Source organism: Dasypus novemcinctus, chromosome 24 (assembly GCF_030445035.2).
Source record: "Dasypus novemcinctus isolate mDasNov1 chromosome 24, mDasNov1.1.hap2, whole genome shotgun sequence".
In the NCBI taxonomy this organism is placed as follows: Eukaryota; Metazoa; Chordata; class Mammalia; order Cingulata; family Dasypodidae; genus Dasypus; species Dasypus novemcinctus.
The window spans coordinates 25,730,056-25,756,573 of record NC_080696.1 but is presented as its reverse complement, the minus strand read 5'-3'; positions in this window follow the sequence as shown (position 1 = coordinate 25,756,573).

Here is a 26,518-nt window from a genome sequence, read left to right as displayed (position 1 = left end):
GGAACTTTAATTTCTATATTAGACCAAGGAGGGAAGAGTTATTTTATCAAAAATCTAAATTTTCTATTGTACAATATCTGATTTAACCCATCAGGTCAGTTTATTTAGACAATATAACTCAGCTTTATTTGACATAGACTCTAAAGTAACAGATGAGATCTTAGTATTCTGTACAGGTTTCTGTAATACTGTGATGCATTTCAAAGTGTTTTAGGCATAAAATGAAAAAGTATTTGTGAAATCCATTAAAGGACTAGAAAGGGAAAGCATAGAACTATAAACTTCCCCATCTGAGGAATTCCTGCTATTCTCTCAATCTTACTGAAATTGTAGGTTAAAAAAAAACCCACCATTACAAGATCTAAATTTAATATCCACTCCTGTTAGTAAGAAGATGATCCTCATTTAAACTTGTAACATGGAATCCTATGGGAAGAATGTCTAACAGTGATGAACCTTGCCTCATACAAGAAAATATGCTAATGAGCCAAGACCTCAGTCTTGAAGCTTGCACGTATAAACCTTATTTTGCACGTATAAGCTCTAGGGAGCAGGTGTAATTCAGTGGTTGAGCACATGCTACCCAGGTACAAATCCTGGGTTCAATTCCTAGCACCACCTTTAAAAAAATAAAAAATCTTGGCTTAATTTTAACTGATGCCTAACAGAAACAGCCAGGATACCTCCTTGTTACTCAATATGACCTAGTCCTAAGCCAAACTCTGCAGATAAACTCACTACCTTCCCTCCTATGTGGGACATGACTCCCAGGAATAAGCCTCCCTGGTACCTGGGGATCAGTAATGCTTTCAGAGGATGATCTTGATCAAAATGGAGAAAAGAAATAAAAGAAAAAGTTTCTATAGCTAAGAGAGTTCAAGTAGTGTCAGGAGATCATTCTGGAGGTCTCAGTCAGATATACATATCACAAACTGCCACAGTATGCAAAGTCTCAAACAAAAGTGCTCCTAAGGGCCCTTGGGATGTACAAACACCACAATCAATCTACAAAATCATATGAAATCAACACTGCCTCAGAGCTGGTTATCTTCACTTATAAATCCCCTGATCATAATCCTTCTACTTTTTTATTTAAACCTCTAGTTTTCAATTTACTTCTTATTTCTCACTGATCTAAAGCCTCTGGATTGTTCTTGTTCCAGCTGAGTCCTGAAACCCAGGGGTTCCAGTCTCTCCAAGAATGACAACCTGAAACTCAGGAATACACCCATCTATAAGCAAAGCAGTTTCATTTCTCTAGCCTGTAATGTCGATGCCCCTTTTCAGCATGAACAAGTTCAAGCATTCATTGCCCAGATATCCCTCAAGATTCAGGAATGGACAAAGAAAAGGGGGGAACTGTAATCACGAACTAACAAATATAATTATAGTTGCTGAATCATTCTTTCAATGCTTTCTAACTTTCTGATACATTGTAATGTAGCCAGAAGAAATGATTTGGAACTGTTGTAACTCACTGAACTTTACCTCTTATGACTTGTTTCTTTGATGATGGTTCTATGTTTTATAACTGTATAATCTTTTCCCTTTAATTAGAAAGTAACAGGATATCTTGTGACGGGCCCAGCATGTATGCCCTTATCTTTTTCTGCAGCCCTGGAGTCTGATACTCCTGACTCAGACTTCAATATTTATTAATGAAGAAATACAATTCAGCCCAGAACTGACCAAGTGAGTTCTGATCAAAGTTGGCCTAATATGTACAATAGCCTAAACCTTAAATTTCAAATGAACTAACTATGCAGGCAATCTGCACCTACTAGAGAATAAACTATCTCTAACCCCATTATCTAAATCTACCTGTCTTTGTTTTAATGTTATAAAACACTGAAGTTTTCTCCAGTTCAGAGAGAGAGATTTGGGGACTGCCCTCCTGTCTTTGTTAAAGAACGTTTTTCTCTTCTCAAAAATCCCAGTGTCACTTATTTTACTCTCATTCACACCAGACAAGGACTCACTTTTGCGCGGCAACAGACAGAAAGTGTAAACGCTGTTCTATGCAGAAGTTTGACAGAAATGCATAAGAGAGATAAAGTAATGTATAATAAAAATAGACAATAATAAATATAAAGATTTTGAAATATTGTTTTGATTTTTTGAAAAGTCTGGAAAATTGACAGGACTTATAAAATGGGAATAGAGTTGAGCTGGCTCATAACTAATTAGATGGAGAAATAACCAGATCTGGACCCATAGGAGAGAGTGAAGCCAACTAGATTTCAAGGTAGGTTCCACAGGAAAGCCATACTTGGCTTTTCTACTAAAGCCCTGTACTCTTCATCATGTTCTTTTCTGGTTAAAAAGCTCCTCTATTTTGTCTTCCCTTTATATAAGGAAAAACAGTTCATAAACCTAATCAGAATTACATTTCAAGGGACACCCTGATTACACAGCTGCTAAAGCTGGCCGGGCTTCATTCTGTGGGACATGCCCTGTTCACTTTGATTGAATTTATCATACAATTAAAATTTTAAAATCTCATGAACATTTCCAAATACTTTGTATCCTTTATTAATTCAATAAATACTTTTTGACTGAATTCTTTGTACCAGGAAATGTCTTGATCCTTGAGATTAAGTAGGGAACGAGATGCACTGGATCTCTATGGACAAAAAGCTAGAATCCTCTGGAGAAAATATATAATTTAAAAAGAGGGTGGGGGGAGTGGATGTGGCTCAAGCGATTGAGCACCTGCTTCCCACAAGGAAGATCCCAGGTTTTTTTGGTGCCTCCAAAAAACAAAGACAAAGAACAAGCATTGGGAAGCAGACATTAGGGTGTCCATCCTCCACATGGGAGCTCCACAGTTCAAACCCTGGGCCTCCTTAACCCATGTGGAGCTGGCCCATGTGCAGTGTTGTTGCACACAAGGAGTGCCGTGCCACACAGGAGTGTCCCCACGTAGGGGAGCCCCATGCACAAGGAATGCACTCTGTAAGGAGAGCTGCCCAGCATGAAAGAAAGTACACCTTGCCCAGGAATGGCACCACCCACATGGAGAGCTGAGAGCAAGATGATGCAACAAAAAGAAACAAAGATTCCCATGCCTCTGACAAAAACAGAAGCAGACAAAGAAGAACACGTAGCAAATAGACACAGAGAACAGACAACTCGAGGGGGAGGGGAGGAGAGAGAAATAAATTAAATAAGCAAATCTTTACAGAAAAGAGCAAGCATTGTGTCTGAAGAAGATTCTTTATTTCATACATTAATTGGCCACTTGTTAATACACTTTTATAGTGTCTTTTCAAGTGTTTTCTCCATTTTTCTACTGGGTTCTTTGTAAAGGTTTCTTGGTAAAGGTTATTTCTATATTAAGGCGATGAGTCCTTTCTTGTATATATGGATTGCAAAAGTAGTTTCCCACTAGTTGGCTTGACTTGCACTTTCTCCATATTGTCTTTTAAGACTAAAATTCCTTATTTTTTTCTTTTCTTTAAGCACTGCTTTAAACAAATCAATTTTACTGACACATATTAATAAATCATAAATTGTTCCAAACTGTGAATGGTATTCTCTGTAATCACATATTTGTGCATTCATTACTTCAATCATTTTAGAGCACTTTCATTATTCCAATAATAATAATAAACAAAAAACAAAAAAACCCTCATCCCCTCTAAATCTCTCTATGCTTCCCCTGCTGTACATAGCTGCTATTCTTTTTCTTTCTCTCTAGTATATTTGTATTTTTATTTTGTAAAAATGGTCTCATATATGCAATGTCACCCACATTCATGCTTTATATGAAGGTTCACTACTTTATGAAGTCCCATATTACAGTTTTTAGCTTTTATTCTAGTAATATACATGACCTTAGGCTTGCCCTTTCAACCACTGTCATACCCATATATAGCTCAGCTAATTACAAACACCATGAGGTGCATTCACCATTTCTATTCATTTCCAAAGATTTACAAATAACCTTTTCCCCAATTATGCGCAGATTAACCCTCAGCTTTCCATTCTCTACCCTCATTTTCTGGTGACCTATATTCTAATTATCAACTCCATAAGTTTACATTTTACATTTAGTTCATAATAGCACAATCATACAGTATTTGTCTTTTTGTGTCTGGCTTGCTTCATTCAACATAATGTACTCTAGTTTCACCCATGTTGTCAAATGCTTTACAACTTCATTTCTTCTTACACCTGCATAATATTCCATTATGCATATACATCACATTCATTAGTTGACGGACACCTGGATTGTTTCTAACTTTTGGCTCTCATCAGTAATGGCACTATGAACTTCAATGTCCAGATGTCTGTTGGTGTCTCTGCTCTCAGTTATTCCAGGCACAGACCTAGTAATGATATTGCCAGGTAACATGCTAGGTCCATATTCAACTTCCTTAGGAGCTGCAGGTCATTCCTCCACTATGGCTGTACCATTCTGTATTCACTAACAGTGAATAAGTGTTTCCATCTCTCCATATCCTCTCCAACATTTAGTTTTCCAACTTTAAGAGTGGCCAGTCTAATAGGTGTGAAATGATAGCTCATGCAGTTTTGATTTGCATTTCCTTAGTTTGATAATGAAATTTTCATGTGTTTCTTCACCATTTGTATTTCTTCTTTGTACAATTTTCAAGTTTTTTGCCATTTTTTAATTGGGAAGTATGTCTTTTTACTCTTGAGTTGTATAATTTCTTTGTATATCTTGGATATTAAACCCTTACTGGATATGTGATTGACAAATATTTTCTCCCATTGAATTGACTGCCTTTTCACTCTTTTGACAAGGTCCTTTGAGGGGTAAAAGTGTTTAATTTTGAGGAGGTCCCATTTATCTACTTTATCTTTTGTTGCTCATGCTCTCCGTGTAAGGTTTAAGAAACTACCACTGGTCACATCTTACATTTTCTTTCTTTCTTTCTTTTTTTTAAGATTTATTTTTTATTTATTTCTCTCCCCTCCCTCCCCCCATTGTCTGCTCTCTGTGTCCATTCACTGTGTATTTTTCTGTGACCACTTCTATCCTTATCAGCGGCACTGGGAATCTGCGTTTCTTTTTGTTGCATCATCTTGTGTCACCTCTCCATGTGTGCGGCACCATTCCTGGTCAGGCTGAACTTTTTTCACTCTGAGCAACTCTCCATACAGGGTGCACTCCTTGCACGTGGGGCTCCTCTACACAGGAGACACCCCTGCGTGGCATGGCACTCCTTGCGCACAGCAGCACCGCACATGGGCCAGCTCCACACGGGTCAAGGAGGTCCAGGATTTGAACTGTGTGCCTCCCATGTGGTAGGCAGACGCCCTTTCCATTGGGCCAAGTCTGCTTCCCCTGCATTTTCTATTAGCACTTTTATAATTGTCACTTTTATATTTAGGTCCTGACTCATTTTGAATTAATTTTTGTGTAAGGTGTGAGATAAGGGTCCTTTCTTTTGGCTTTGGATATCCATTTCTCTCTGTACCAAGGGAATAGACTGTTCTGGCCCAGCTGGGAAGGCTTGACAGGCTTGTCAAAATACTTGACTATAGATGTGAGGGTCTATGTCTGAATTCTTAATTTGCTTCCTTTGGTTGATCTGTCTTTATGCCAGTTCCATGCTGTTTTTACCACTAGCTCAGGAATATCCTTTATTTTTTTTTAAGACTTATTATTATTTTTATTTCCCTCCCCTTCCTGCCCCCTATTGTCTGCTCTCTGTGTCATTTGCTGTGTGTTCTTCTGTGTGCACTTGCATTCTTGTGAGTGGCACTGGAAATCTGTGTCTTTTCGTTGCGTCATCTTGCTGCATCAGCACCCCATATGTGTGTTGCCACTTCTGGACAGGCTGTGCTTTTTTTGTGTGGGGCAGCTCTCCTTAGGGGGCATACTCCTTGCACATGTGATATCCCTACATGGGGGACACCCTCGTGTGGCATGGCACTCCTTGTGCACACCAACACTGTGTGTGGGCCAGCTTACCACACAGGTAAAGAGGCCCTGGGTTTGAACCCTGGACCTCCCATATAGTAGGTGGACACTCTATCAGTTGAGCCAAATCTGCTTCCCTTGGCAATATTCTTTAAAGTCCAGAAGTGAGAGTCCTCCAACTTTGTTCTTTTTTCAGCCATGTTTGTCTATTCAAGGACCCTTTCTCTTCCAAACAAATTTGATAATTGTTTTTTTCCATTTCTGCAAAAACAGGGTGGCAGGACTTTTATTGGGATTGCATTGAATATGTAAATCTGTTTGGGTAGAATTGACATTTTAATGATACTTAGTCTTCCAGTCCAGGAACAAAGACTGTCCATTTATGTAAGCCTTCTTTGATTTCTTTTAGCAATGTGTTGCAGTTTTCTGAATATCGGCCCTTTATGTCTTTGCTTAATTTTATTTCTAAATATTTTTTTTAGTTACTATTATAAACAGAATTTTTTTCTGATTTCCTTCTCAGATTACACATCAGTAATAAATAGAAGCACTATTCATTTTTGCATATTAATCTTGTATCCTGCCACTTTGTCGAACTTGTCTATTAGGTCTAGTAGCTTTGTTATAGATTTTTCAGGAGATTCTAGGTATACAATCCATATCCTAAGTGAAGAGTGGAAGGTTTACTTCTTCCTTTCTTATTTGGATGCCTTTTATTTCTTTATCTAGTCTAATTGTTCTAGCTTGAATTTCTAGTACAATATTGAATAACGATAGTGACAGTGGGCATCCTTGTCTTGTTCCTGATCTCAGCAGGAAAGCTTTCTACTGCTTTGATCAGCTCACAATAGATCTGCATGAAGGAAAGGCAGCGTATAACTTAAAGAAAGAAAGGATGGAGAGAGAGACACAGAAGAGGAGATAAAGATGGGACCAGGGGACTCATAGCTTCTGAAACTGAGAGCCTCAACCCTAGTTTGCACATCATATTTATGTGGAAACTAATGAGCAGCTGTTTGCTATCAGAACTGCAACATCATCTACAATAATAGGAAGCATCTGCAGCATCTACAATAAGGTAAAATTTACAATAACAGAAAGCAATTGCAGCATCATCTACAATAACAGGAAGCAACAAATAGGTAAGCCAGTTTCCCACAACATTCTACCTTTCACCATTGAGTACCATGCTAGCTGTAGGATTTTCATATATGCATTTTACTACATTGAGAAAGCTTCCTTCTATTCTTATGTTTTGGGTGTTTTTCTCAAGAAAAGGTGCTGTATTTTGACAAATGCCTTTTCTGCATCAACCAAGAAGATCATGTGATTTTTCCTCTTCAATTTATCTATGTGGTTTTACACTAACTGATTTTCTTGTGTTGAACCACCCTTGCATTCCTGGGGTAAAAGTGACTTGATTGTGGCAGATAATTCTCTTAATGTGATTTTTTATTTGGTTTGCAAGTATTTTGTTGATGATTTTTTGCATATATATTCATTAGTGATATTGGTCTGTAATTTTCTTTTTTGTGGTATCTTTATCTGGTTTTGATATTTGGGTGCTGTTGGCTTCATAGAATCAGTTTGGTAGTATTCTTCCCTGTTCAATTTTTTTTGGAAAAGCCTGAGCAAGTTTGGTATTAGATCATCTTTGAATGACTGGAAGAATTCATCTGTGAAGCCATCTGATCCTCAACATTTCATCTTTGGGAGGTTTTGTGTTTTTTTAAAGATTTATTTTTTATTTATTTCTCTCTCCTTTCCCCCACCCCAGCTGTCTGCTCTCTGTGCCCATTTACTGTGTGTTCTGTGTCCACTTGTACTCTTGTCAGCAGCACTGGGAATCCGTGTCTCTTTTTGTTGTGTCTTCTTGCTGCATCAGCTCTCCCTGTGTGTGGCACCACTCCTGGGCAGGCTGCACTTTTTTGCATGAGGTGGCTCTCCTTATGATGCATACTGCTTACATGTGAGGCTCCCCTATGTGGGGGGCACCCCTGCATGGCACAGCACTCCTTGCGCACATCAACACTGAGCATGGGCCAGCTCACCACATGGGTCAGGAGGCCCTGGCTTTGAATCCTGGACCTCCCATGTAGTAAGCAGATGCTGTGTCAGTTGAGCCAAATTCACTTCCCTTTGAGAGGTTTTTGAAAACTGTTTCAATCTCTTTACTTATGATTGGTTTGTTGAGGTCTCCTATTTATTCTAGAGTCAGTGGAGGTCAGGAGTTCTTATCTTTTTTGTTCCATGGACCTTTTTGCCGTCACGTGAAAACCATGAATGCTTTCTCAGAATGTAGCAGCAGTTTTTGATGCTCAATATTGGCATGTCTTTACATTAAAATTTAGGATTATTCAAAATTCATTCAAGCTTATAGACCCCCTGTAATCTTCCCATGGCCCCTTTGAGGGGGGGGGGTGTGGAACCCTTGTTCAGAACCCCTACTGTAAGTTTGTGTGTTTTCTAGGAATTTGTTCATCTCATCTACATTGTCTAGTTTTTGCACACAGTAGTTCATAGCCTCCTTTTTTGATCTCTCTTATTTCTGGAGGGTCAGAGGTAATGTGTCCCTCTCATTTCTGATTTTATATATTTGCATCTTTTTCATTATCACTCTAGCTAAGGATTTGTCAATTTGTCGAACTTCTCAAAGAACCAACTTTTCATTTTTCATTTTGTTGATTCTTCCTATTGTTTTATTTATTTATTTATTTGTTTATTTATTATTTATTTATTTATTCCAAAAACCCCGCCCCCTTGCAGGTTGCTTGCTGTCTGTTCTCTGGCCCATTCATTGTGTGGACTTCTGTGTCTGTATTTATTTTTTATTTATTTCCTCCCCCCTGTTTTGTGACTTGCTTGTTTTCTGGTATCTGTGTCCTTCACTGCGTGCTCTTCTGTGTTTGGTTTTTTTTTTGCTTGTCTCCCTTTATTGTTGCGTCAACTTGCTGAGTTGGCTCTCCGTGGCACTTGTGAGCAGTGGCACTCTGTGGTGCTTGCAGGCTGGGCAGCACTCTGTGGCACCCAGGCCAGTAGCTCTCTGGCGTATGGGCAAACCTGCCGTCATAAGGAGGCCCCAGGATGCTAACCCAGAGCCTCCCATATGGTACACAGGAGCCCAACTGATTGAGCCACAGCTGCTTCCCATTCCCTATGGTTTTTTTGTTCTTAATTTCATTTACTTCTGCTCTGATCTTTACTATTTCTATTTTTTAAATTTATTTATTATTCTCCCCTCCCCCCTCCACCCTGGTTGTCTGTTCTCTATGCCTATTTGCTGTGTCTTCTTTGTCCGCTTTTGTTGTTGTCAGCAGCACGGGAATCTGTGTTTTCTTTTTGCTGCGTCACCTTGTTGTGTCAGCTCTCGGTGGGTGCGACACCATTCCTGGGCAGGCTACATTTTCTTTCTAGCTGGGCGGCTCTCCTTATGGGTTGCACTTCTTGCCATGGGGCTCCCCTGAATGGGGGACACCCCTGCATGGCACGGCACTCCTTGTGTGCATCAGCACTGTGCATGGGCCAGCTCCACACGGATCAAGGAGGCCCGGGGTTTGAACCACGGACCTCACATGTGGTAGATGGATGCCCTAAACACTGGGCCAAGTCCGCCGCCCTACTATTTCTTTTTCTTTGGCTTGGTTTAGGATTAGTTTGCTGTTCTTTTTCTGGTTCCTCCAGATGTTCCATTAGTTCTTCAGTTTTAGCTCTGATTTTTTGTTTGTTTGTTTGTTTTAGATACCAGGGCTGGAGATTGATCCCTGTACCTTATATGTGGGAAGCAGGTGCACAACCACTTTAGCTACAACTGCTTCCTTATTTCTTCTTTTTTAATATAAGCATTGCAGGCTATAAATTTCTCTCTTAGCAGTGTCTTTGTGATGTCCCACAGGTTTTGATATGCTTTGTTCTCATTTTCATTCAACTTCCAAATATTTTCTTCCATTGTGTAGGCTGCTTAATTGACCAGGTCCTCTTAAGTACAAATGACTTGATTATGAGGAGGTTCCCTTTAATCAATTTTTTCTTTCATTGATGTGCTTTGAGTGTACGTCTAAAAAACAGTTGCCCAGCACAATATCTGAAGGTTCTTCCCCACATTTTCTTCTGTGAGTTTTATGGTCCTGGTTCGTATCTTCAGGTCTTTGTTCATTTTCAATTAATTTTTGTTTATGGTGTTAGATAGGGGTAAGGTGTGAGAAGGTGAAAAAGAAGCCGACTGAATGGAAAAAAAAATTTGGAAATCACATATCAAATAAAAGTTTAATATCCATGATATATAAAGAGATTCTACAGCTCAACACTAAAATGACAAATGATCCAATTTTAAAATGGGTAAAAGAATTTAATCAACTTAACAATGTTCCTATTCACATACAAAGTGTTGATAAAAGGGAAGCAATTAGTTAAGATGTGAAGGATCTCTTGGGATTAAGCTTTCCTTTCTATCACCCTGGAGAAAGAAAACCATGTCCTTATATAAAGGACATATACATGGATGATCATAATATCCCAAACTCAAAGGACCAAAATATTCACAAAGGGGAACATGAATAAACATTTTATAATATAGTTATTCAAAGTCAAAGAACACAATGATAAAAAATGAGAGACCTGCTGATCTATCAAACATGAATGATTCTGAAACAATATTTTGGGCAAAAGGTGCACGTGCTAAAATGTAAATTCCAATTTATTTCATTTTTATGAATTTTAAGATGTGGCAAGATGATTTATGATAATAGAAAATCAGAACATGGGTGAATATGTTGGGGGGAGTATGTATTGAGTGAAGGGAATAGGGATTATTTTCCAGATTAACAGAAATGATTCCTATCTTGATAGAGTCATTAGTACTGTAGGGAGAGAGGATGAAACTTTTAGAAATGTGACAAGGCATGCAGTTAAGATTGGTGCATTTCATTGTATTTAAAATTTTTACATCAATTTTAAAAAACAATGAGAGAGAGAAAAATGTTCATAAGAATATACAGAGTTACACTCATTTATAGGATCTCTACACATGGCTCTTTTGCCCCTTTTATTTAAACCTATATTTAGCACTATACTTGATAAATATATGTCCCAGAGACTTAAACCTTTGGTCCATCCTTGTGTCAGTTGAGCCCTGAATTACAGAAGCTTTGCAACACCTACTCTCCAATTCATTGGACTCACCCAGGACAACTAACCAGGAGATGATGATGGATAATGTCCATCCCCATGAACAGAAAGTGTCTTTTGAATGGTCCTTGGGAATCTGAGATGTGGGGAAGGAGCCCAATAACACTAGTCCAGACCCCACATTCCACAGCCTCCAGGGGAACTGAGGCATGTGTCAATATTCACCAGCATTCTGTTGTGTTTCATATTTTTGTTCAGATTTGTGCAGTCTGTTATAAGCCAACTTTTTATAAGACATGAAGATCAGCTTGCAGACAGGCACCCTAGCTACACTGATTGACAAGCAATGTCCCCTTCTTGATAAGATGAGTGCTGCTCACAAGAGGTAAGCAGAGAGTAAGTGACCTTTAGGGGATGCTAGGGTAGAGAAAGTGACTTTATTTATTTATTTTACAAAAGATTTATTTTATTTCTTTCCCTTCCCTTCCCCTCCACCCCCATTGTGTGCTCTCTGTGTCCACCCACTTTGTGTTCTTCTATGTCCACTTGCATTCTTGACAGGCAGCACCGGGAAACTGCATCTCTTTTTTTGTTGTGTCAGCTCTTGCTGTGTCAGCTCTGCATGTGTGTGTTGCCATTTTTGGTGGTCTGCACATTTTCACATGGGGTAGCTCTCCTTGCAGGGCACACTCCTTGCATATGGGGCACCATTACGTGGGGGAACCCCTGTGTGGCAGGGTGTTTCTTCTGTGTGGCAGCACTGCACATGGGTCAGCTCACCACATGGGCCAGAAGGTGCTGGGTATCGAACCCTGGACCTTCTACATGGTAGACAGATGCTCTACCAATTGAGCCATGTCTGCTTCCTGAGATAGCAACTTTAAAAATGGCCAGCCTTATTGACACCTACAGAAAGGCTAAGGGAACAACAGCAGTGCTGATGGAGGAGTTAACTTGGGTGGTCCTAGAACTACAGGAAAAGAGATCCAGATGTTCCAAACAAGAAGAAGAGATGAAGAAGACGCTGAAAACACTGGAGTCTCAAGAAGAGGTCATGAGAACCACCAGAGTACCAGGCACTTTCCTAAATTCAGTGTGTTTGGAATCCCTTCCAAACATCCCTGATGTTCCCTCCTCCAGCAGTGGGCCTGGGTCGTTCTTAAAGCAGCACTAAGCTTCTGGTCCACTCAGGCCTGCAGAGCCACCAGGCAGGAATGATCCTCTCCAATTCCATCTGAGAGTCTCTGAGGCCAGTGGATCAACAGAACTTCTTCCATGGGCTGGAGATACTCTACCTTCACCTCCTGGACATACACGTGATTTCCTCCTTGGTCTATTCCTCCTTCAAGCACATGCCGTTTGAACTTGAGGAACACACCAGAAATATATGAACTACTATGACTGATGAGATGCTTAATATAGTTAAGAGACTATTTAAGACACTTAGTTCTTTGTTTATGTATGATCATGTGTGTGTTTATTAACCTTATCATATTTATAATTTAAATTTCTGTTGCTCTTATAAGTATAAACTTTCTTTTATTTATTCTCATTTACATTATATCTATTTAATAATTAAGCCCATGTAGTTCATTAGTGAGATTTTTAAAATACAAAAGGAATATCAACTTGCTAGAGTTTGTTCCCAAGAAAACAAAGTTATAATTAAATGAAAATTTTACCTAAATGTGTAATAGGTAAAAAACAAAAATAGAAGTTTTCTCTCTTGGAGGGAAGGTAAAGAGCATACTTACAAAGAACAATATATAATTCAATGGAATATTCAAAAATAATAAAGAATAAAAATTTAAAAGTGATATCTTCACATGGAGATATTTTTATTCCCATTCAAGAGTGCTTGCAGCATGGGTTCACTGAGCAGGAAGAAATCCCTCCTGGATAACATCAGAAAATCTACACTCCCCACACCACACTCATCTCTCACTCCTGCTTTCCATTTAAATGACACACCTCAAAGGAAAGATGAGGGTACAGCAAGGAGTTCCTTTCCAAGGGAAGCAGCTGGCATTCCTAAGATAATAATTCTACTCATATATAATGGTGCTATGAGAGACTGTGAAGAAAAACTGGAGGTTTCTAATGGCCATCGAGGAACGCAGCAAATGAACATTTGAGGCATCCACATAACGTAAATGAACCAATAAAGCACCATGACTTCTCCACAAAATAGAGAAAGAAAACTGGGCTTGGTTGTGGGGTTAGATCAATGAAGTTAATAAAGTCATTGTCACTATGGAGCTGATAATTTACGAATGGAAGATTTGAAAAGAAATTGAAGAGAATCCATGGCATGTCAGGAGATGTTAAGGGTGATGGAGAACCATAAGGAGGGAAGGTAGAGAGTGTAGATTCTGGGACAAAAAAGGGGGCTCATGGAAATAGACATGAGGCAAGCTCTATCTGAGCAGTGTGGGTACCTGGCACAAGCATTGAAGGATGAGGGGCCAGAGCAGATGAGAGCACTCAGTAGGTGTGATGAGCATGAAAGTTGTGAGGACCAGCCAGGGTCCAGAGGAGCTGGAACACACTGAGTCACATGCAGGGTGAGGGGGCTAAAAATGACATGGGCCAGAGGACTGAGGACACTGTCATTGTGGTAGAGGAAAGAATTTTAATTCAAAATGACAGTGACTGCAATGTAGAGGAAAAGGTAAAACAGAGAGACAGGTTTGGGACTCTGACCATGACTTTAGGCTGAGCATGGTGAGGACAAGAACCTGGTGGGAACCATGTAGATGGAGACACAGTGACAAGATCAGATCCAGGACATGAGTCTTGATGACTGTGGGTACAAGAACAATAGGAGATAGGAAGTTACCACTGAGAGTTTGAGCTGAGCATCTGCATGAGGATGGCATCCTCCAAAAACAGGGGTGGCTGGCAGAGGAATGTGTCTGTTGGATATTGGACTGAGATCATTTGTGAGGGGGGTGCTTTCACAGTCTCCTTAGTCATCACATTGCAAATAACAAGTGCTCGGTATCACAGCAGCAAATTAGACACAGAGAGGTGATCACATGTGCAGTGGTAAAGTTAATGGATTAGTGGGCACTGAGAGTTGAACAGAGAAGTTTTCCAAGTTATAGGAAGATTCCAAAGGGTAAACTGGTGGGTCTCCTTATGGCCATATCCCTGCTTAGCATTCCCTGTCATCAACATCACAAGCTGCCTCACCAGTGGACTGCCCCAGCCTGTTATCCCAGGTAACGGCTTGAGTTTTGCAGAATCCCTAACCATTCACTGTCCCTACCATGGGCAGTAACAGCTTAGGTAGTCATGAAGCCCAGAAGAGAGCTAGGGAATTGGCCTGAGCCTCCCACGTATTCATGGTGTAGGAAGGAGGGGCAGTTCTTGCCCTTTGGCTAATAAAAGGTCATACCAACCAAGGTATTACCTGTATACTATCTCTGCCTGGGATTGGGCTTTTATGTCTAGAGGTCTGACTTCAGGACCATGTGGTCTTCACTACTGAGGTACCTGCCAAGTCCCCATGCTTCTGAAAGTCATTCCCAGAATTTTCACCCTATTTCACAATGAATGCCTTCCTCTTCCACCCCAGTCTCCAAGCCAGGGGTCCAAAATACTTAAGCTACAATTTCTCGGCCCATCCAATCGGAATGGATTCCTAGGGCCTGCCTGCAACTTAGCCTGAGAGTGCTTAAGGGAATCCTGAGAAGAAATTCCAAGCTAGACATTACTAGTATTAAGCCATTCATCCCTCATGAAGAGAGTTCAAGGCTGTAAATATTTTTCCAGGCTCACCTCTTTGGAATGGAAGGGTCACTCCTCACTGCCTCCTCAGGAGTAATAACTCCGTGGGACTAGAAATCCTGTGGTCGCTGTGGGAGCCAGAGTAGCAGGAGAACCCGTGCGGCCAGCTGTGCTGAGTGTGTACTTCCCTGAATCCATCTGTTTAGGTGGGGCTATGTTGGTTAGAGATGTCATTTGTAGTGAAGTGTATTTTTTAGTTCTGAAAACTGGTGGGAGCACTATACCAGAAATGGGTCGGCTTTTCTTATGGGAAGTTGTCAGGCTAAAAGCTTACAGAAGCTGTGAAAATGTCCTAATCAAGGCATCATCCTAGATGCTGTCTTCCCAAAGGTTGGCTGCTGGTGATCTTGGATGCCTGATACGTGACAAGACACAGTGACATCTCTGCAGATTCGAGTCACTGGCTTCTCCAGGCTCTCTTTCTAGCTGACATGTGGGCAGTCAGGTCAATGGCATATTTCTTCCCTCTCCTCAGACTTCTCCACATCCTCTTTTGGTAGTTGTATGTGCACTGCTGATCTCACCCTCCACCCACTGGGGCCTCTCTCATCCAGGTTCTTGGGGTTAATCTGATGTTGCAACTGTTTTCTGTGTTTCTGCTGCTTTTATTCCACCATTTAAAAAGGACTCAAATAGGAGGATTAAGGCCCACTCTGTCTCTTGCCACCTAACTAAAGGAACTGAACAGGAGTAATTTAATCAAGAGTTACCACCTCCAACACACAGGAAGGTATTGCCTCCATTGACATGACCTGTTCTGAGATCCAGATAGCTTCAAACTGTCACAGTTGGGTTCATGGTGCCCTTTCTAGGGATCAGAAAATATGGTGTTCCTGTAGAAAGTCCTGCAGAGGTGGGTATAGGGGCTCCCCTTTCTCCTAGTTTCCAGGAGAGCCATGTCGTGAATGGCAAAGGATGGTTGGTCAGGTTGTCTGTGTAATCATGCATGCAGAAACCACTACATGCATATGGACATGGATGTATATGTGTACATACAAATATACACATATGAAGTTATATATGCATATCTTTTCATTTATAACCCATATTCCCTTTTCTCACTGATGGCAATAATATTTTTTTCCAAAAGCCTTTATAATTTTTTCTCTTTTCATCACTCCTTTTTTTAGTATGCATGTTTGATCTCTATTTTCCACTACAAATTTCCTCAAATATCCAGGTTCCTGGTTGTTTACTCACACTTAGCTACTAGGGTTATACACCTGTCTAAGAACTCTGTTCAGGTGGGTCTGTGTCTTTTGGTGTATTTCTGTGGGTTGATGGAGTTCAGTTTTTTAGAGCATTTTATTGAGATATTATCACACAGAGTCCATCTAAAGTGTGCAATCAATGGCTTTCAATATAATCAGTGTTGTGGAACCATCACCACAATCAATATTAGGACATTTTCATCATTCTGAATGGAAAACCCCATAACCAACAGCAGCTACCTCTTAATTCCTCTATCCCTCCCCCACCCTATATAACCATTAATAACCATTCTGTGTCTATAGGTTTATTGATAATTACATTTTAAACAAAAAAGACCTCTACCATTTGTAGTACTCTATGTCTGGTTTTCTTCATATAGGAAAATGATTTTTATTTTGGTGATTTTCTAATTAGAGGTGTTCTAGGTTTATATAAACTCATGAAAAATATAACATTCCCATATCACCCCCTCTTGGTGACACTTTGCATTGGTGTGCTACCTCTGGTGCGATGGGTCAACAATATTAAACTATTACTGCTAAGTAAAGCCCATAGTTTCATTAGTTATATTTCCCCCCTATTCCACCCTATCATTAGTACCTTTAATAGTGATGTGCATTTGCTATATCTCCTGAAAGAACATTCTTATATTTGTACCTTTAACCACAGTCATCCTCCACACATGGTTCACTGTGTTATACCCATGTTCTACCCTCTAGCTTTCCTTCTAGTTATACACATGACCAAAAACTTCCCCTTTAAACACATGTACACGTATAATTCAGTGCTGTCAATAACACTCACAATAATGTGCTCCTATCACCTCTATCCATTTCCAAAAATTTGCAATCAACCTGATGAAAAATTCTGCACAATTAAGTGTTAGTTCTCCATTTTTACACTCCTTCCATCTCCAGGTAACCTTATATAAGTGTAGATTATAACCCTATGAGCTAGTGTTTTGTAATTAGTTGATATGAATGAAATCATATTATATTTTTCTTTTTGTGCCTGGCTTATTTCACAAAACTCTATAATGTGACATGAATATGTTCTTCATTCTTTCTTATGTCCAAATTGTGTTCATATATATATATATATATATATCACATTTTATTTATCCATTGATCAGTTAACGGACAATTGTCTCCATTCTTTGGTAATGGTGAATAAAGCCACTATGAACATCAGTGAGAGCAAATGTCAGGTGGTGGACTTGTCCCAGTGGTTAGGGCATCTGTCTACCACATGGGAGGTCCATGGTTCAAACCCTGGGCCTCCTTGACCCGTGTGGACCTGGCCCATGTGCAGTGCTAATGCACACAAGGAGTGCCGTGCCATGCAGGGATGTCCCCCATGTAGGGGAGCCCCATGCTCAAGGAGTGCACCCCATAAGGAGAGCCATCCAGTGCAAAAGAAAGTGAGGCCTGCCCAGGAATGGTGCTGCACACACGGAGAGCTGACACAACAAGATGATGCAACAAAAAGGAACACAGATTCCCGTGCCGCTGACAACAACAGAAGTGGACAAAGAAGACACAGCAAACAGACACAGAGAACAGACAACTGGGGTGGGGGGGCAGGGGAGAGAAATTAATAAATAATAATAATAAAATCTTTTTTAAAAAAAGTGAGCAAATATCTGTTCACATCCCATCTCACAGTTCCTCTGATTATGAACCCAGGAGCATGATTGCCCAATCATATAACAAGTCTAGCCTTAGCTTCCCGAAGAACTGCTAAAATGTCTTCCATAGCGGTTACCCCATTTTACATTGCACAAGCAGTGTATGACTGTTTGCCTTCCTCCACATCCTTTCCAACAATTTTTGGGTCTCTGGGTGTTTTTTATACTGGCCATTCTAGTAGGTGTGATATGAAATCTCACTGTGGTTTTGATTTGCATTTCTCTAATAGGCTGGTGGTGAAAAGCACTTTGGATCCATTGGGTAGGCTGCTTTCTTGACTAGGTCCTTTCAAGTAGAAATGATTTGATTGTGAGGAGGTTCCATTTATCTCTTTCTCTTTCACTTTTAGTGTTTGAGTGTAAAGTCTAAAAAACGTTGCCCAGAGTAAGGTCCGAAGATTCTTCCCCACATTTTTTTCTATGAGTTTTATGGTCCTGGTTCTTATCTTTATATCATTGATCATTTTTGGTTCATTTTTGTTTAAGGTATGAGGTAGGGGCAAGGTCTGAAATGGTGGAAAGGCAGCTGGTTAATGGGAGGAAATACTTGGAAATCACAGATCTGATAAGGGCTTAATATCCATGATCTATAAAGAGATTCTACAACTTAATACAAAACAACAAATGACACAATTAAAAAATGAGCAACAGAGGTGTTTGAACAAATGATCAAAGTTCCCCCCCACATGCACAGTGTTGATAATAGGGAAGCAGTGGACGTGGGTGGTTACATTAGAGTGTTCTATTTCCTGAATGATTTTTCAGTAAACCTTAAAACTTTTCTAGTTAAAATGATGAGTTATCTGGAAATAGAAAACAAAGTATGTCAACTTTAAATCTGAGAAGGCAAAGAAAAACGTCTTTCATATGTAACTACTGAAAGAATGTAAAAATAGTGTATATCTTCTAAAGAAATAGAAAAGATAAGATTGAATAAGGACTTTGATTCCAAAGAAGACATTCAGGAGAAAAATAATATGAACAGTGAGAATAAAGAAAAATTATATGGAAGGAAGGAAGATTAAATTTAAACTTGAATAGTAATTACAGTCATATAAGTGTTCCACCTAATCAAAATTTTCAAAAGGAATTTTTAAGAACTCTGTGTGTTTCATTTTAAAACCCAGGCCCTCTTGACCCATGTGGTGAGCTGGCCCACACACAGTGCTGATGCCCCAAGGAGTGCCATGCCCTGCAGGGGTGTCCCACGTGTAAGGGAACCCCACGTGCAAGGATTGTGCCCCATAAGAGAGCCACCCCATGAGAGAAGAGAAAAGCACAGTCTGCCCAGGAGTGGTGCCACACACAGGGAGAGCTGACACAGTAAGATGACACAACAAAATGAGATAGAGATTCTCAGGCCACTGACAAATGGACACAGAAGAACACACAGTGAATGGACACAGAGCAGATGACTAGGGGGTGGGGGTGGGGGTGGAAAGGGGAGAGAAATAAATGAAAATAATAATTCCGTTTATAAAAAAACCAAAACCCATCTAAGGGGAAACAGATGCAGTGCAAGTTGTTGAGCCCCTGCATCCCATGTTCAATCCCAGGGACCTTCTGAAAAAAAATCAAAGATAAACAGCATGTTTGGCAGTAAAATATGGGTTTTATATAATCACAGATAAACACAAATATAAGTAAATCTTGTGTCAGTATGGCAACAGCAAATACACAATCCTTAAGGAAAAAGTACTGGAATTGTAGGGTCTTATCATGTCATTAAAAGGTTTAAATTCTGAGAAAAAAATAGCAAATTAAAATTGAAGTGTACCTATTTGCAAGCTTTTGCAAACTGACAGAATTACAACATGTAAGAGACAAACCCAAAACCCAATAGAAGATTTTGGGATGGCTCAGCAAGGGATGGAACAGAAGAAAAATTATCAACATGGATAACAGACTACTTCTTAACGCACACTTTTCCATAAGCCATCTATATAAATCATGGTAAAGAGAAAAACACACTTTTCATGAACTTAAGGAACTGAAGGGCTGAGGCAGGAGAAGGATATGTAGGAGGCAACCATGGTCATCCTGTCAGCAAAGAAGGAGTCTCTAATAAGAGAGAAAGAGGAGGCAAAGTAGAAGGGGCAGGTGAACTTAGAAAGTGAAGGATGGATGTCACACGAAAAGAGAGAAGTAAAGAAAGGTCACAAAGTTTCGGCCTGAACACTTATCAGGAGGGAAATGCTGGCTATGGAAAAGGGAGAGGCCAAGAAGGAGGAGTTTGGGGAAGGAGTCTAGAGTTCGGCATTGGCACATTACACACAGAAGTGGGATGTCCTGGATACAACTCTGTGTAAATATGGAGTGTGTGGGAACACTGGGTTAGATAAATAGGGTTAGTATTCATGCCAGGTTAGAAGGAACTTAAAGCCAAGAGTAAACACATGACCTGCAAGAGAATCGATTTCTGAAGAAGGAAAGAGGTCCAAGTATGGAGCCCTGGGTGGGGGAACTAAAGCTGAGGAATTTTTGGAAGAAAACACAAACCAGCAGAGGAGACAGACATGGATAGACAAGAGAGTCTAGATGATAAAAAGAAAAAGGAGAATGTGGTGAAACAGAGATAAGTGATGGGAGCACTTGAAGAAGTTCAGTGGAACCAACTGTGCCAAATGCTGCTAATGCCACAGTTAGTGGGATGTGAAGGATCTTTTGGGAGTAAGCTCTCCTTTTCTATCACCCAGAAGAAAGGAAAATATGTCCTTATATGAAGGATACCTATAACATCTTTAGGTCATAATACCCTAAACTTGAAGGGTCCAAATATCCACACCAAAAGGTACAAGAATTTTGTAATAGTCATTCAATTTCAAAGGATTCAATGATTAAAAACAAACAGGGAACTATTGATCCACCAAACAAGAAGAATGAATCTCAAAACAGTTATTTTGACAAACGATGCAGGCACCAAAATGTAAATTCCAATTTATTTCATTTTTATGAATTTCAAGATGTAGCAAAACAAATGTATAAGGATAGAAAATAAGAACAAGAGTGAATATGTTGGGAGGTGGTTATTGATTGATGTGTATAGGGATTATTTTCCAGATTCTTGGAAATGATTCATATCTTGATAGGGCAAGTGGATGCTGTAGGTGAAGGAGATGAAAGATTTGAAAAATTTGATGTCATTCAGTTAAGAACAAAGCATTTAACTATATTTAAATTTTACATCACTTTTAAACAAGCAATAAAAGAGACAGAGAGAAGACTGCTTGTCAGAGTGTAATGGAGAAAAGCACATTTTATTTTCAGTATCTTTCCCCCACTGACCACCTCACTGAGGAGCAGCCAGGCTGTCAGTTGCTTGTGGGTTCCAGGCAGAATGTTGGGGAGTTCTCTGGGGTTTATTGTGGATACAGGGTTACTGGGCAGAGTCCTGTGGTGGCATCAGTGCCATGGAGGGCCTGTAGTGCTCTGTGGAGCTTGTCATTTGGACGATCCTAGGGAAGCTTTGAGAGATGGTGATGGAGAGCAGTGGCACTACTCCATACCTCACATTCCACAGCCTCCTGGGGGACTCGGGGACATTTCAATCTTTCTTCAGCATTCTGGGGTGTCTCCTCCTGTTCAGACTTGAGCAGTCTATTAGAAGCAGACTTTATATAAACAATGAAAAACAGCTTGCAGACACACTAGCTACACTGATGGTCAAGAAATGTCAACTTCTTGATAAGATGAGTGCTGCTAACAGGAGGTATGCAGAGACTAAGTCATCTTTAGAGGAAGCTAGGCTAGGGAAAGTGACTTTAAAAATGCCCAGCCTTATTGACACCTACAGAAAGGCTAAGGGAACAACAGCAGTGTTGATGGAGGAATTAACTTCCGTGGTCCTAGAACTACAGGAAGAGAGATCCAGATGTCCCAAACAAGAAGATGAGATGAAGAAGATGATGAAAACACTGGAGTCCCAAGAAGAGGTCATGAGGACCACCGCAGCACCAGGTGCTTTTCCATACTCCTTCTGTTTGGAATCCCTTCCCCTCCCTGATGCTCCCTCCTGCAGCAGTGGGACTGGATCGGTCTTAAAGCAGCACTGAGCTTCTGCTCCTCTCAGGCCTGCAGAGCCACCAGGCAGGGATGACCCTCTCCAATTCTTCATCGGAGAGTTTTTGAGGGCAGTGGATCAACGGAACTTGCTCCATGGGCTGGAGATCTTCTACCTTCACTTCCTGGACACACAAGTGATTTCCTCCATAGTCAATTCCTCCTTCAATCACACAGAATTTCAACTTGAGGAACACACCAGAAATATGTAACTTTCTCTTTACAGAAATTCAACATGAAAGAAAATACTACTACTGACAAAATTGGTCATATATTTACAAGACTTATGTATCTGTTCATTATTTATTAATCTGTTCTTATATTTATGCTACAATTTTGTGTTGATCTTATAAGTATAAACTTTCTTTTATTCTTCTCTGTATAATATGTATTACATATGTAATTGTAAGTTGAACATATATGCAGTTGTCACGAGTTTTTTTAAGACAAAAGCATTATAACTTACAAGAGTATATTGCCAAGAAACCTAAGTTATAAGTAAAACTTAGTAGATGTAAATTTTAAAATTTTAATAGTTGTAAAATAAAAATGAGATTTTCATCTTTCTTGGGAAGAAGGTAAACAGTATACCTACAAAGAATTTTACATAATTCGATGGTCTATTTGAAAATAATAAAGAATAAAAATTTAAGTTATATCTTTACATGGAGCAGTTTTTATTCCCATGCAAGAGTGCTGCAGTATGAGTTGTATAAGCAGGAAGAAATCCCTCTTGGACAAGATCACAAAATCTACACTCCCTATCTCATACCCATCTCTCACTCCTGCTTTCCATTTCAATGACACACCCCCAAGGAAAGCTGAAGGAGCAGCAAGGAGCTCCTTTCCTGGGGAAACAGCTGACATCACTAAGATAGTAATTCTAGTCATATATAATACTGCTAGTCATGAAGCCCTGAAGAGAGCTCAGGAATTGGCCTGATCCATCACACATATTCATGGTATAGGAAGGAAGAGCTGTGCTTGTCCTTTGGCTAATAAAAGTTCATGCCAACCATGGTATTACCTGGGATACTCTCCTGCCTGGGATTGGGCTTTTATTTCTGGAGATCTGACTTCAGGACCATGTGATCCTCACTATTGAGGTAACCTGCCAAATCCTCATGCTTCTGAAAGTCATTCCAAGAATTTTTACCCTTTTTCACATTGAATACCTTCTTCTTTTTTTTATTTCATTATGATTTTTAAATTTATTTCTCTCCCCTTTCCCCCCTCCCCCCAGTTGTCTGCTCTCTGTTTCCATTCACTGCGTGTTCTTCTGTGACCGTTTCTAATCTTATCAGCGGCACCGGGAATCTGCGTTTCTTTTTGTTGCATCATCGTGTTGTGTTGGCTCTCCATGTGTGTGGCGCCATTCTTGGGCAGGCTGCACTTTCTTTTGCACTGAGTGGCTCTCCTTACGGGGTGCACTCCTTGTGCATGGGGCTCCCCTACGCAGGGGGCATCCCTGTGTGGCACAGCACTCTTTGCGCACATCAGCACTGAACGTGGGCCAGCTCCACATGGGCCAAAGAGGCCCGGGGTTTGAACCACAGACCTCCCATGTGGTAGTGGACACCCTTTCCATTGAGCCAAGTCCGCTTCCCTGAATACCTTCTTATTCCACCCCAGTCTCCAAGCCAGGGGCTCAAAATACTTAAGCTAGAATTTCTCAGCCCATCCAATCAGAATGGATTCGTAGGGCCTGCCTGGAACTTAGCCTGAGAGGGATTAAGGGAATCCTGAGAAGAAATTCAAAGCTAGACTTATTATTAGTATTAAGTCATTCACTCCTCATGAAGAGGTTTCAACGTTGTAAATGCTATTCCTGGTTCACCACTTTTTAATGAAAGGGTCAATCCTCAGTGTCTCCTCAGAAGTAATAGCTCAGTGGGATAAGGAAGCCCGTGTTCACCATGGGAGCCAGAGTACCAAAAAAGAAACAGTGCTGACATTTTCCCTGTATTCCACCCTATTGGTAGTACTTGTAATAACGTGCATTCTTGCATTTCTACTATTAACAATAGTCACCATTCTTTAGATGGTTCAATGTGCTATAAACATTTTATCCTGTAGCTTTCCTTCTTTTACCATACATGACCCCAAACTTCCCCTTTAAACACATTTACTCACATAATTGACTGCTGTCAATTAAATTATACACACAATAATATGCTACATCACCTCTACCCATTTCCAAACAATTGTAATCAACATAATGAAAAATTCTTCACAAAGTAAGTGTCAGCTCCCCATTTTTACACTGCTTCCATCTCTGGGTAACCTATATTATAGATCATAACCCTATGAGTTAGCTTTATAATTAGTGGATATTAGTGAAATCATAATATATTTGTCTTTCTGTGCATGGATTATTTCAAAAAGTCCATAATGAGGGTGGCAGACTTGGCCCAGTGGTTAGGGCGTCTGTCTACCACATGGGAGGTCTGCGGTTCAAACCCTGGGCCTCATTGATTCATGTGGAACTGGCCCATGGGCAGTGCTGATGCACGCAAGGAGTGCCCCGCCACACAGGGGTGTCCCCTGCATAGGGGAGCCCCACACGGAAGGAGTGCGTCCTGTAAGGAGAGCCGCCCAGTGCAAAAGAAAGTGCAGCCTGCCTAAGAATGGCACTGCCCACACAGAGAGCTGACACAGCAAGATGACACAACAAAAAGAAACACAGATTTCCGTGCCGCTGACAACAACAGAAGCAGACAAAGAAGACGCAGCAAATAGACACAGAGAAAAGACAACCAGGGGTGGGGGGGGGGGTGAAGGGGAGAGAAATAAATAAACAAATAAATCTTTAAAAAAAAAGTCCATAATGTGACATGAATAAAGTCTTCCTTCTTTCTTACATCCAAGTTGATGTCCTTTGTATGTATATATCACATGTCCCTCATCCATTCATTGGTTGATGGACACGTAAGATATATCGGTGAGCAAAGGTCTATTCACGCTCCATCTTTCAGTTCCCCTGAGTATGAACCTAGTAGCATGATTGCCAGATCATATACCAATTCCATGCTTAGCTTCCTAGGAAATGCTAAACTGTCTGCCACAGTGGCTACCCCATTTTCCATTGCCACCAGCTGTGAATGACTGTTCCTCCTTCTCCATATCCTTTCCCACAATTGCAGTTTTCTGGTTGTTGTTTTTAGAGTGGCCATTCTAGTAGGTGTGTTATGATATCTCATTGTGGTTTTGACTTGCATTTCCCTAATAGCTACTTGTGGAAAGCATATTTTCATGTGCTTTTAAGCCATTTGTGTTTGCTCTTTGGAAAAATGTCTTAAGTCTTTTGCCCATTTTGCCATTTTGTTTGTCTTTTCATTCTTGAATTGTGGTTTTGCTTTACATATTTTGGAGCGTAAACCCTTATTAGGTATATGGTTTACAAGCATTTTCTTCCATTATATAGGCTGCTTTCTTGACCAATCTTTTCAAGCACAAATTATTTGATTGTAAGGAGCTTCCATTTATTTATTTTTCTTCCACTGCAAGTGCTTCCATTGTAAATAAGAAACCTTTGCTCTGCCCAAGGTCTAAAGATACTTCCTGACATTGTCTTCTGTGAGTTTAATGGTCCTGGCACTTTTCTTTAGGTCTTTGATCACTTTCAGTTAATTTCTGTTTAAGGTATGAGGTAGGAATAAGGTCTGAAAGGGTGAAAAGGCAGCTAACTTAAAGGGAGAAAGTATTTGGATGTCACAAATCTGATAGGGTTTACTATCCATGATTTATAAATAGATTCTACAACTCAACACTAAAGCAAAAAATGACCCAATTAAAAATGGGCAAAAGACGTTATTGAACAAATCATCAAAATTCCCACTCACATGCACAGTGCTGATGGTAGAGGGAAGCAATGTGTATATGGGTGATTATATTGGAAAAATCATGCATGATTTTTCAGTAAACCTTACAAGTTCTCTAAGTAAAATGATGTATCATCCTGGAAATGCATAATAGATTATGTTAGATTTGATAAGGCAATGAAAAATGTTGTCTTTTCATCTATAACTACTAAAAGAATATGAAAATAATGTGTATCTTCTAAATAACAGACAGGCAAAGCCAAGAGACTCCAGATGATAAAAAGAAAAAGGAGAATGTGATGAACCAGGAATAAGTGATGGGAATGCTTCAAGAAGTACAGAGGAACCAACTGTGCCAAAAACAGCTGATGAAGCAATTACTGGAATATAACAGATCTTTTGGGATTGAGCTTTCCTTTCTACCACTCAGAGGAAAGGAAAACATGTCCTTATATAATGGATACTCATAATATCTTTAGCTCATAACACAAACTTCAAGGACCCAATCATCCACCAAGAGGAACATGAATAAATATTTTGTAATACAGTCATTCAATTTCAAAGGAGTAAATGATAAAAAAAAATGAGGGAACTGCCGATACACCAAACAACAAGCATGAATCTCAAAACAATATTGTGAGCAAAGGATGCAGGCACCAAAATGTTAATTCCAATTTATTTCATTTTTATGAATTTCAAGATGTGGCAAATGAAATGTATAAGGAAAGAAAATGAGAATGAGGGTGAATATGTTGGGAGGTGGTTATTGATTGAAGTGAATAGGGATTATTTTTCCAGATTAGTGGAAATGATTCATATCTTGATAGGGTAATTAGATACTGTAGAGGAAGGTGATAAAAGGTTTGAAAAATTTGACATCACTCAGTTAAGATCAATATATTTAACTGTATTTATATTTTACATCAATTT